Consider the following 13,804-nt stretch of genomic DNA (forward strand, 5'->3'; position numbering starts at 1 on the left):
TGTAAACTTGTTCTTAGACAAAGGTCTGAGTTCTTAGAATCTCACAAGCATCTCTCCTAGGCTTTCTCTAAATGAAGCCAACTATGAGAAGCAGCATGATAGATAGCACTTGTATTTTGCCTTAAGGTTTGCAAAGCACTTTGTAAATAGTATCTTATTTTATCTTCACAACGATGCTGGTAGGTAGGTGACATTATTATCCCCATTTTACAGATGAAGAGACTGAGGCTGAGAGAAATTAAGTGACTTGCCTAAGGTCACATAGCTAGAAAATGTCAGCATGATGTTGTGGATTATGCACTGGCTCTAAATTCAGGAAGATCCAACTTTGAATCCTATTTCCGGCACTGATTAGCTGTGTGACCATGGGAAAGTCACTTACTCTCTCTGAGCTTCAGCTTCTACCTCCTCTGGGTGTTGTGAAGCTCAGTGAGATTCCGTATGTAAAGTGCCTTGCAAACTTGAAGTGCTGTATAAATGGTGGCTGTTATTATCTTGGCAAAAAGTGAAAATGTTACTTTCTTAGTTGATTATTTGGTGTATATGTTATTTCATGATTATGTTTTCACTGTGGTTTTACTGAATTAACTCACTGTTCAGATTTTAACCTGGATAAAGCCTTGGCCAAATTTTTTAGAAGGGAATTTGGCCCACAACAGCACAATTTGCCTCAATATGGGAGTAAGAAGTGATGGTATTACCTTCTATTTCTAGGCTATGGCACATATGCTTATTCTGTTCTCTTAACATTAAACTAGTAAGATGAGCTATAAAAATAGAGAATTATGGAATCCAAAAGGATCTTCCAAGGGACTTATAAGTCTTCTACTCCAAATTGTACCTAAACAGGAATCCCCTCTACAAAACCTGTTTGAAGTAATAGGAGACTCACTACTCGCTAAGACAGCTCAGATCATTTCAGGATGGTTCTAATTTTTAGGAAGTCATACCTTATATAAAATAAAAATCTGGCACCCTGGTATTCTCACCCATTGGCTGTAATTTCCGCCTTCAGAGGTCAAGTAAAAAATCTAATCCATCTCTTATGGGACAGTTATTCAAAAATTGAGGAGCACCTACCATGTCTCACTTTCTTCAGTAAAAAAAATCCTCGATTTCTTCAATCAACCGTTATTTGCTGTGGTTTCAAATCCTCTCCTGGCTACTCTTTTCTGAGGATAATCCAGCTCATCATTGTTCTTCCTAAGAAGCATCAGTCAGACCCAAATCTGAATACGACTCTACAGAAGTGGTCTAACCAGGGCATAGTGCCTTGAGGCTATCTTCTTCCTCATTGTTTGCTTTAGGCTTTAAATAATGCAATTTGTGATTGCATTCGTTTAGCCTCCTCCTCCTCTTCCTCTTCTTCTTCTCCTTCTCCTCCTCCTCCTTTTTCTCCTTATTCTCCTTCCTCTCCTTCTCATCCTCCTCCTCTTCTTCCTCCTTCTTCATCTACTTCTCTTTTTCTTCCTTCCTCACTTCTTTTCCTCCTCCTCCTCTTCTTCCTTCTTCTTTTTTTCCTTCTCCTTTTCTTCCTCCTTCATTTCTCCTCCTGCTCCTCCTCCTCCTCCTCCTTCTTCATTTGACACAGTCAGGATTGACTCATGATGAACTTACAAACCACTAAATCCCTAAGGCATTTTAATATGAACCATCATCTAGCTATGTCTACCAATTCTTACACTTGAGCAGTTGGTTTTTAGAACCCGAACATAGGTGCTTGCATTTAGAGTGTCATACTGTGTATTCAGCACATCATTCAGGGCTGCCAAGATACTTTTTGGATTCTAAATCTATCTTCCAATACGTTAGCTGAACTTCCCAGCTTCATGTTATCACAAATTTGACAGTCATGACCTTTATGCCTTCATCCATATTACTGAAAAGATGTTAAAATACAAGTTTTCCATATTACAAATGGTAAAGCTGAAGTGTGGAGAACTCCAAACAGAATTTTCTAGTTGTAAGAAGTCTCCTCTGGTCTAATCCCATCATTTTACAGAAGAGGAAACCGAGACCCAGTAAAAAACAAGTGACTTGCTCAAGATCACATAATTAGTGACAAACATGAGCTGGAATCTTGGTTTTGTGCTTCTTATCATCATGCCATGTTTTCCTGTATTAAAATCAAATTTCCCCATGCAAATAAACTACTTTGTTATATTGTCATATTTGTTTATGAGATTGTCACAAAATAGGCAATATATGTCATGACATAATGACTAGAGAGCCTTAGAGTCAAAAAGACCTAAATGTAAGTCGTTCTTCTGAACCACGGTGGTTCTGTAAGTCTGAGCAAGTAACAGCCTCAGTGCCTCTAGAAGTTCTCTTAGACTATAAGGTGAAAGATTAGAATCAACCTGCTTTGGTAAAGGGAGCTTCCTCACTGAGAGTGCCTTATGCCTAAAAAACCCCTCAAAAAAGAGAAGTGTTCAGTAACTATGATTAATTGGTATACAAGCTTTAAAAACACCTTATTGCCAGATTTTTAGAACTCTTTAGTTTATAAAGCTAATTTTGTGAGAGATATTCAAGCCAGTCAGGTGCTGCAGTGGATAGAGCACTGGACTTGGAGTCAGGAAGACCTGAGTTCAAATGTGACCTCAGACACTTCCTATCCATGTGACCCTGGGTAAGCCACTTAACTTCTGTTTGCCTCAGCTTCTTCAACTGTAAAATGGGGATAATAGCATCTACTTCCCAGGGTTGTTATAGGATCAAATGAGAGAGTATTAGCTATGTTTAGCACAGTTCCTGGGTAATTGCTAGAGAAATGTTAGCTATTTTAATTAGTCACATTTTAAAAAAAATTGCATGAAAGATGACAGCCTTGTTAACAGGAAATAGTTGTTATAGGTACAGCTGGAAAGGATGATAGAGGCCATAGAGTCCAACCTCCTTAACTGAGGCACAGAGAGGTTGTGAATTGTCCAAGATCGCACTGCTAATAAATGGTTAGGGAAAATTTGAACTTGGATCTTCCAAGTTCTATACTCTATCTATTATGCTATCTAGTCACCAAAATCTTGTCCTCTCCATGTGTTTTTCCAAATTATTTGTAATTTTCAAATTTTGATATTGATCTGGATTTTGAATTCATAGTTCTGTGATTCATTAAATAAGGATTAATTTGTTTACTTGAGAATCAACTCCATCTGATTTTCCAAATGTATTAAACTTCTCAACTCCATCTCCTAATTGGATGGCTATATGACTTTTACAGAAAACTGCTCAGATCCACCAAATTCAGTGTGGGTATATCATGAAAAGCAAAAATAAAAGAGTCTGACCCATAACTCTTGTCCCCAAATTTCCCATTCGACTTCTAAAATGTAGACTGTGCAAGATGGGGCAGGGGGAAGTGATCATTTTTCTAAGGAAAAGCAAATAAATCAAGCTCTTGGAGTCAAATCCAATTCACCCGGTATTTCTGGCATGAACTTCCACAAACAAGCAGACCTAACAATGGAATGTAGCACCTTCCAACTGAGTCATCAGTTCAAAATAAACAAAGGAAAGCAGTGAGAAAGTCATGTGGCTGAACAAATGATACCAAGATGCCCTTTGTACCTCTCTGGGAGAGATCAGTGATACCCCCTTGGGTTCACCAGGTGCCCTTTTTTAAAAGCCAGCTCTTCTTTCTCTACTCTACATACAGTACAGACTGCTGGTGGAGTCTTCTTTAGAGAATTCTCTCCATAGATACAGAATAAACTCAATGAACCAACATCACTCTCACTGTTCTCTGATGACAAAGCTAAAATTTTCCTAGAAATGACCAAAAAAGATATTTCCTGGTATTTAGAGAAATTTTTTTTCCAACAGGACTTGACCTCCTCCCTCCAGTTTCCAAGAAGACAAAAGATTTTTACTAATTAAGAGGGACCCAGATCTCCTATTCTCCTTCAGAGCCCAAGGACAAAGCAGCAGAAGATTATCATGATCATTTTCAAGTGGATTTATTGAGTGAGGATGATTGGAGAGAACACTGTGACAACCATCTCATAGGAATGGATCAAGGGCAATTTAAAATCTCTACCATTTTATGCCACATGGTAAAAAAGCAGGGCTATGGTAGCATTCCACTCCCTCCTGCTACTCCCAGAGCCTATTTTGCCCAAGGCATGGAATGAGACAAATGTAGAAAAAGGGATATATTTTGGGCCACGTATTTGGAGAAGGGGTGGAAAGTAAAACAAACGGTAACTCTGATTATAGTCCAGCTAGAGGGGGACAGAGATAGGCTTAGAAACTCAGGTGAAACCCCTGGAATCCCTCACTATACTTGTCTAATTATAAGCCTTGTGTCAGAGATGCCCATAGCACAAATAGCCATGTTACTTTTCATTTTTTAAAATTTTCTGTTACTCTAACAAACACCAATGAAAATTAACATTTCTACATAAAATGAACAGAAAAGAGGAATTGCATTAAAAACTGTGAATTAAGAACTGAGAATGTTCAATTGAACATGTTTTTTCTGGTCTCTTTTACTCTCTGAACTTCCTCCTGATTTCTTGAGTTTTCTTTAAATGCTTCATTGATGTGCTTCTCTTTCTTCCTTTTTTGCCATCACTATCACTAACCTCTCCCTTCCTCCATTCAATTCCAGCCTCTTCCCTCAAATATAAAATACTTGTGACAACTTTCCATAGTTAAGGAAAACAAATCATTAGATTTGACATGTCCAGAAATATATGTCTTATTCTGCACATATAGACCCTCACTACTTTGTCAAGCAGTAAGAAGCATGCTTCATCTTCAGTCCTCTGAATTTGGAGTTGCTCATTGCATTGATTAAAATTCTTAAGTCTTACAAATTGGTTTTTCTTACAGCACTATTGTTGTATGACACTGTTCACTTTACTGCATCAGTTCATACAAGTCTTCTCAGGTTTCTCTGAAACCATTCCTTTCTATATTTCTTTTAGCACAATAGTCTCTTACAGTAATATATCATAATTTATTCAGCCATTTCCCAATTGATGGACACTTTCATGGTTTCCAATTCTTTGCTTCAATAAAAAGTGTTGCTATGAATACTTTTGTGTATGTAAGAAAGAACTTATCACAAAATGAGAAGAAATGGACAGGTAGCAAAATGGACATGTACCTAAAATCTACCAAAATTTTGATATTCCTCAAAATACCAAAAAGTATAATTACCCTCCTTATGCCTTGGGGGCATAAATTCCTATGAGTGTATTTACCAAATTTCAACTTTTCTTGCATCTAAGTGCTTCCTCCCGTGCTTTATAGGGGTGTGAGTATCCCACGTCCTTGCTTAGCATGCTGCTAATGAGTACAATGATTGCTTACCTTGTACTAACTGGCCCAAGAAAGATGCACATTTTTAGTTCTTGTGTCTACTTTTGATAGATTTCTTTTCTCCTCTCTTATTGCCAGGCTTTTAGCTATTACTTCCAGATACTCTCTGGTGGCCCTTATTCTCTCCTAATTTGTTGTTTCTAAAACATTGTGAGTTTTAAAAGCCCATTGACTAAGCTTGCTAAAATGTTTGCAATTCATGATTCAATGAATCCTGAGAGGATCTCCTACAGATCATGAGATTTAGCACATGGACTTAGTAACAGCAAAATTGTTTTCTCAGAGACTTTTTATATCATCTGTATATTTTCTAATTCTTGGTGGTATTGTGTATGTGTGTGTGTGTGTGTGTCGGTATGTATTAGTGAGGTTGATAAATAGTTGATCTCTAGATATTTGAAGTGTAACTATGAGATAATTTAATGGAAGAATTGTTTTAAATCATTGTATGAGTTTAAGAACACAACAAAGTGCTAAAATGGAATGGGTTGACTATTCTCCTTCTACTGGTCAATTGCCTTCTATTTCCCACCCTTACTTGCTTTTTTTCTTAGAAACAGTCCTACATGAGAAGCTAACCCTTTTGGTGATGTTGGGAACCTCGACTGACCCTTGAAGTTCTTAAAATATTATTTCCAACTCTACTGATAGTCTTTTTCAATATGCCTGATGGATGAGAGTTGGACTATTTAATGACTTTAGACTTATTGAAACAAATATGTATTTTAAAACATACATGTACATACTAGGCATGTAAGCTGAATATGTTATTTTCAACAGTCAAAGGTTGCTGCTTCAATCTAGCTCCCTTAGTTGTTACACACAGTAGAATTTCTAATTAATTAAATAACCTCTTTGGCACCTTCATTACATTCTTCATAGATAAATTACCAAGACAATAAAAGTGAAAGGTTTAATGACTGAAGTTCCCATATCAGCCCCCATAGTCTTCACCCCTTGCATATTTTCTTCTTACAGTCTAGTCTATTTGTCCTTGGAGTAAGGGTAAACGGAACCTGCCAGGAATTCTCTGTTCCCTACAATCTAACATGTCTGAAAGATGGATGAAGCCTTGATCTGGATAGCCCTGTTTTATGAAGCACTGCTATTACTGCACAAAGTGGGAAACTGAATTAAGAAAGTCTATACCTGAAAGACTATCTGTCCATTTCTTCTCATTTTGGATATTCTTGTTCATGTGGTTTCATAGCTCTCTTATAGAATATCTAGCCAAATCATTGGGAACCTTTCCATATTTCTTTTAATATTTCATGGACACTATTAATTTCTTATCCATCATTCTCATCACATGACTGGCCTGACCTCTTCCCAATTCTATATATTCTTGATGATGCTTTTTGATACCGCGTCTCTCATAAATGATTGAGAAGACCCCAAAGCAATCATATACGAAGTGTAACACACCTCACTCTTAGGCTCTAGGGGCCAGAGTAAGCCCTGTTACAACTGCAATGTCACATACAAACAAGAACATCTAGAGAATCTCATTAGCTATAATTAATCTTTTTAATTTATATTTTGTTCAGGAAAGATTACTTGAGATGGTGATTACACTGAGAGGGGAGAGAAATAGAGACAGAGACATAGAGGCAGAGACATAGAGAGAGACCAAGAGACAGAGAGAAAGATTGGGAGAGAAAGGGGAAAAGAGAGGAGGAGGAGAAAGGAAGGGGGAGAAAGGGGGAAGGGAGAGAACAGAGGGACAGACAGAGAGAGGGGGAGGGCAAGAGAGAAAGGAAGGGGAAGGAGGGTGGAAGAAAGAAAGAGGGAGGAAAAGAGGGAAAGGGAGAAAGAGAGACAGAAGGAAACTGAGGGAGAGACAGAGACAAAGAGATGGACAAAAGGAGAGAGAGACAGATATCTTCTAATTATATGCCTTGCTTAATACTAAGAATAATAATTATGAACATTTATAGTATTGTTATTTGTAGAATATTCTTTATAGAAAAATTACCAAATTTTATAGGTTGCAAAGCAATTTATATATGCCATCACAAGTAATAACCTTTGGATCACTAAAAATAAAAGCCATTTTATGTTTTATGATGTTAATATAAGGCTAGGAGAAACCTTGTTAAGTGAGAGACTTTAAGGCTGTATTTTAAACTCCCATAATATCAATCAGTCAACAAGTATTTATTCATCACTTGCTATGTTTCATACTATGCTAAGTATGGAGGATACAAATACAAGCAAAATAATGGCAATCCCTGCCTTCAAGGACCTTACACTCTAATGGGGGAAGATGAGACATAAAAGGGGAGGTGCAAAGGGCAGGTGGGGGAGGGGGTGGCGCCTGTTTATGGAGGCATGGTGGCCAAGTCTGGAGAATGGCTCATCTAGGACTTTTTCCCAGAATAGAGGTTCCAGGAAGATCTAAGCAATAAGACAATGGGCCTGCAGAAGCAGAATCAGGAAGCAGCTGAGGCCTAGTCTGAAGAATGAGAGATGGCTGGTCTGGGCCTGTTGGAGGCAGTAATACACTTGGTTCAATTTTAATGTTAGGATGAAATGAGGCATTTACAATAATTTAATAGGAGATTTACTTTGTCCTAACATAGTAAGGATATGCAACAGGGATATAATGCTTAGCTTCTATGGACATGGTTCCCCTCATTTCTGTATGAGGGGATGATACATCTGGTTATCAGGGCAAGAAATCATCAAATACGTGGTAACTTATGTGGTCTTCAGAAATCCACCCCATCAGAGGGACCTCAACTGTCCATGGCTGGAACTTTTTATACCTTTACGGAAACAGGAAGCTGTGTTGGGGAATTAGGGGCCAGTTGGAACAGCTTTGTCTCTTTTTAAGGAAAGTTAATCCATGAAGAAGGAGGGAAGGAGGAGGAGCTTGGTTCTACCCTATGTTGTGGTTGGAGGAAAGGAACTTGCATCAGGGAGATACTAGCAAACATTTGTCCTAACACAAGACCCTTCACCTAAATGAAGGTTCTAGGAAGAGCTTTGTTGTCATTGCTGTTCAGGTGTTCAGTCATATCTGACTCTTCTTGACCTCCTGGATCATAGCACTCCAGGCCCTTCTATCCTCCACTATCTCTCAAAGTCTGTCCAAGTTCATGTTTGTTGTTCCCATGACCTTATCTATCCATCTCAGTCTCTGCCATCCTGTTTTCTTTTTGGCTTCAATATTTCCCAATATCAAGGTCTTTTCCAATGAGTCCTGTCTTCTCATTTTGTGGCCAAAGTATTTAAGCTTCAGCTTCAGTATTCCACCTTCTGGTGGATAGTCTGAATTAATTTCTTTTTGTACTGACTGATTTGATATCCTAGCTGTCCAAAGGACTCTCCAAAGTCTTCTCCAGCACCACAATTCAAAACTGTTAATTCTGTGGTGCTCAGCTTTCCTTACAATCCAATTCTCACAGCCATATATTACTACTGGAAAAATATAGCTCCAACTATATGGACCTTTGTTGGCAAGGTGATGTCTCTGCTTTTTAGTATGCTGTCCAGATTTGTCATATCTTTCCTTGCAAGGAGTAAGTGTCTTTTAATTTCATGACTGTAATTGCCATCCACAGTGATCTTTGAGGAATATAAAATCTGACACAGCTTCCATTTCTTCTCCCTCTATTTGCCAGGAAGTGATAGAAGCAGTTGCCAAGGTCTTAGTTTTGTTGTCTTTTTTTATGTTAAATTTCAAGCGAGATTTTACATTCTCTTCTTTCACCCTCATCAAAAGGATAAATTCTTCTTCACTTTCTGCCACCTAGCTGCCCCAGGAAGAACTTACCAGTGGTCAAATGCTTGTTTTCATTATCAACAAACAATAAGAACAGTGCGGTATTGTATTACCTATACCTATGATTCAATTGTATTAATATAAAGAGGTGGCCTGGTCTGTCCACTCTAGAGAGTACCTGCAAAAGCTGGCTTGGGCTTTTATCATATTTTCATCAAGGAAACTTTGATACACACTCAGAACATTTTCATAAAGCTATTATAGAGAAGAGAAAATGGCATATGATCTATTGTTACTGAAATCTTCACAGTTGCCTTTTAAAAATACATACGATCTGTGATCTTTTCCATTCTTTTGAGATCTTGCTCTCTGCAACGTCTTGAAAATTCACCAAGGAGTGCCTCAAAGTTATATTGCCATCAGTATGGACTTACTCCACATCCAGTTGATCAGATCTATCCAGTTTTTGCAGCTTTATTTTCTTCAACGAGGTTTCCATTTTCTTCTCGTCACACTTACATTAAATACCGAGGTAGATCAGGTCCAAATGTAGTCATTCTGATGATGAAAACAGATTTTTATTGTCGTTGAATTGTTTCAGTTGTGTCCAACTCTTAGTGACCCCATTTTATGGTTTTCATAGCAAAGATATTCAAGTAGTTCAACATTTCTTTCTCTAGATCATCTTACAGATGAGGAACTGAGACAAACAGGGTTAAGTGACTTGCTCAGGACCACACAGCTAGTAAGTTTCTGAGGCTGGATTTGAACTCATGATGATGAGTCTTCCTGATTCCACTGTGCCACCTAGATGCTATATGTCAATTCTATTTTACAGATATTTAACACCCTCCTTCTGGTTTAATTTTAATGGTTCTAGGAATGATTTAGTTTAATTCAGTCCTATATAAAGCTTTTAGATGCTCCTTTGATCCTTCACTGATTTTCTGGGTTTTTTGAGACAATACAGATAATCTTCTGTCATCCTCCAATGAAATGATTTACAAATTAGTTTGTACTCTAAATTAAATTAGTCTTCTATGTCTCTCTGTTCAGTAAGAAGATCAATTGTTTGCTGACTAAGGCAGTTTTTAATGCTCTTTAGCTCCTTTTAGTGTGGTAATTATTTTATATTGGGTAAACATCACAAAGAAATTATGGTAATGAGTCTGTTTTTACTTTTTTTTGGTTGCTTATAAAGGTTAACTGGGAGGTGTAATAATGGCATGCAGAACTTTTTAACTGGACTCTTCTATTTTGATACTAGTATTTTAATTTCAACTATTTAATTACCTTTGTAAAAGGAGAGTGAGAGTGAAGAGCTGAAGATGATGCCAGTATTGGGGACCTGAGTGACTGGTGTCCTTGACAGTAATGGGAAAGTTGAGTGCAGCGAGGTTGGGAGAGGTGTGATTATGAATTCTGTTTTTGACATGTTGCATTTGAGATGCCTATGGAACATACAGTCTGAAATAGGCAATAATTAATTGGGAATTTGAAATTATAACTCAGGGAAGTAAATAGAGCTGTATATATGAGATCTGGGAATCATCTCCACAGAAATGATACCTGAATCTGTGGGAGGTAATGAGATCACCAAGTGAATAATATGAAGGGAAAAGAGAAGAAGAAGCAAGACAGAGTGTTGGGGAACACCCGCAATTGGTGGACATGACAGAGATGAAGACCCAGAAAAGGATACTGAAAAGATACACAAGTAGGAAAAGAACAAGGAGCAGGCAGCATCTTGGGAAGCTAGAAGGGAGAGAGCACATAGGAGCAGAATGTGGTCGACAATGGCAACAGCTGCAGAAAAATCAAAAAGGATTAGGACTGAGCAAAGGCCATTAAATTTGTCAATTTAAAGATCATTGATAACTTGTGAACAGGAAGTTTCAGTTAAATGATGAGGTTGAAAGCCTGATTATAATGGATTTAGAAGCTGGTTACAGGTGGGGAAATGGAAGCTCATACTGTAGATAGCTTTCTTGAAGAGTTCAGCTGAGCAGGTGAGGAGACAAATTGGAATATTGCTATCAGGAATCATTGGATCTAGTGAGAGTTTTTTAAGAACAGCAGAGACATGGATATGTCTGAAAGAAGCAAGGAATCATCCAGTGGATAAGGAGAGATTTAGAGAGAGAACAGTGATGTTAGTGGAAGCAATCTTGGGGGAAGACTGGAAGGGATAGAATCAAGGGGCTTGCATTGGCAAGGAAAAGGGTCACTTCATCAGAAACAAAAGTAAAAGAGGAGAGAGTAGGGGGAGATGTCTGAATGATGTGCATTTGTTATTACAGAATCTCAGAATTTGAGATTTGGAAAGGACTTTAGCAGCCTTGGGGTCCAAACCAGACACAAAAGGAATCCGTACTATAACATAGTCAGTAAATGATCACCAAGCCTCTACTTGAAGACCTCCAAGGGCCCAGGGCATTCCACTTTAGGACAGCTCTAGTTATTAGGAAGTCTTTTCTAATATTAATCTTAAATTGACTTGTTAATTTCTACAAATTGATTCTACTTCTGCTCTGAGGCCGAACAGAACAAATACAATTCTTCTCCCACAGGGTAGTCCTTCAAACACTCATCACACCCAAGTCTTCTTTTCTCCAGGCTAAACATTTCTGGTTCCTTCAATCAATCCTCATTTGCCATGAACTCACAGCCCTTTGTCATCTTGACTGTCCTACTCTGGACACTCTTTACTTTATCAATGTCTTTCTTAAACAGGGGTGCCCAGAATGGAACACAATTCTCCAGATGAAACCTGACAAGGGCAGAACACTGTGGGACTCTCAGCTCTCTATTCCTGGAAGCTACAACCCTCTTAATGAAGCCCAAGATTACATTCACTTTTTTGGCTGCTACATCACACTGATGACTCATGTTGAGTTTGTAGTCCACTAAAGCCCCCGGATCTTTTTATTTTCAGAACAACTGCTGTCTATTCATGTCTCCTTCATCTTATACTTATGAAGCAGATTCCTTTGTGCCCAAGTAAAAGACTTTCCATTTATTCCTATTGAATTTCATCTTATTGGACTCAGTTCAATGCTCTACCCTATCAAACCATTTTGGATCCTGACTCTGTCATCCTCTGTGTTAGCTATCCCTCCCAGCTCTGGGTCACCAGCAAATGTGATAAGTGTACAATCTATGCATCTCCCCAAGTCACTAACAAAAATGTTAAGCAATATAGGGCCATGCACAGATCTCTGGGTAAATCCATGTTGACACTGAACCATTAACTTACTCTTTGAGCCGAGCCATCTAACAAGTTCAGAATGTTTCCGAACATATTATCATCTACTCCACATCTCTCAATCTTCTCCACAAGAGTATGTGATGCTTTATAAAAGACTTCATTGTTATCTAGGTAAACTGTATCCAACAGCATTCCCCTCATGCACTAGTTTAATAATCCTGTCTGAAAAAGGAAATGAGGTTGTCTAGTATGAACTTGAGGAAACCATGCTGATTATTGATCGCTATCTGTTCCTTTTCCTTTTTAACCAAAAGGAAATTGGTTAGAATACAATGAATTGCTCCATTCTAATACTGAGAAACAAATTTGAACATGAGTTCGAATCCCACATAAGATAAACTAAAAAAGTTGTGTGAGCCTGGGCAAATCACTTAACCTCCCTATTTCTTTATCTGCAATATTGGGGTGGAGGAGGGTTAGATTTTGTGGCATCTAAGTTCTCTTCTAGCTCTAAATCAATGGTGTTATGATCTACTGACCCTAGTTAGATCGCTTAACCTTTTTAATCCTCAATACCCTCAACTCTAAAATGAGGATAATAAAATGTGTATTACCAACTCATAGGGATGTTATAAAGAAAGTGCTTTTTAAACCTTGAAGTTTGTGGATTATTTTTGTGGTTTAGAAATTGCTTCACTTTGTAACTACATAAAAGTCATTTCGCTTTTCTGGGACTCAGTTTCCTTATTTGTAACATTAGGGGATTATAACAGAAAGAGTCACTTACAGCTCTCTCAGATTAAGTTAATATTCCCTGATAAAGTAATAGTTAAATCCACAAGAATGAGAAAAATACACTTCTCATTCATTACTACACTGTGGCCACAAACTCACACATGTGACTTCTTGAGGCAGACCTGAGGTCAGCTTCAGGATGCCACTGATTTTGAGTAGAATCTTAAATAATCAATTCTGAGTACAGTATTAAGTAATCAATGCCTCAGTTTCTTCATTTGTAAAGTAGAGATAACATTAACCCCTGGCACCAACTTTTTGTAGAATCAGTAGAAGAAAGTAAAGTGTTGAGATAACATATGTGAAATACCTTGCATATGAAATAAGATACTAAATAATACAAATGAGTGAATTAATGAACCAGTGTATTTGTGGACAAATGTTATGACTGGTTCTTTCAATGACTGTTAAACAAGGGAGAATGTGAAAATGCAGAAGACAAGCACAAAATGCCATGAGCTTTTCCAAGAAGAGGCCATCACTTCTAAGTGGGCTTCTTCCTGTTCTTTCTTAGTCATTGTTATAGAGTCTGGTCATATTCTTCAGACAGCTTGATTCTATTGTTGAAGATCATACATTACCCAGCATCTATTTTTACTATGAACTCTCATGACTAAACATTGGGTGTGTAGTCAGGGAACCAGAGTTCAAATCCAAACTCATTTATTAGCTGTGAGACTTTTGCCAACTCATTTTCTGCTCGAGAAGACTCCAGGTTCCTTTTTGTCTTTTTTTTTTAATTTCTA

This window comes from Trichosurus vulpecula, chromosome 4 (genome assembly GCF_011100635.1).
Source record: "Trichosurus vulpecula isolate mTriVul1 chromosome 4, mTriVul1.pri, whole genome shotgun sequence".
NCBI classification, from domain to species: Eukaryota; Metazoa; Chordata; class Mammalia; order Diprotodontia; family Phalangeridae; genus Trichosurus; species Trichosurus vulpecula.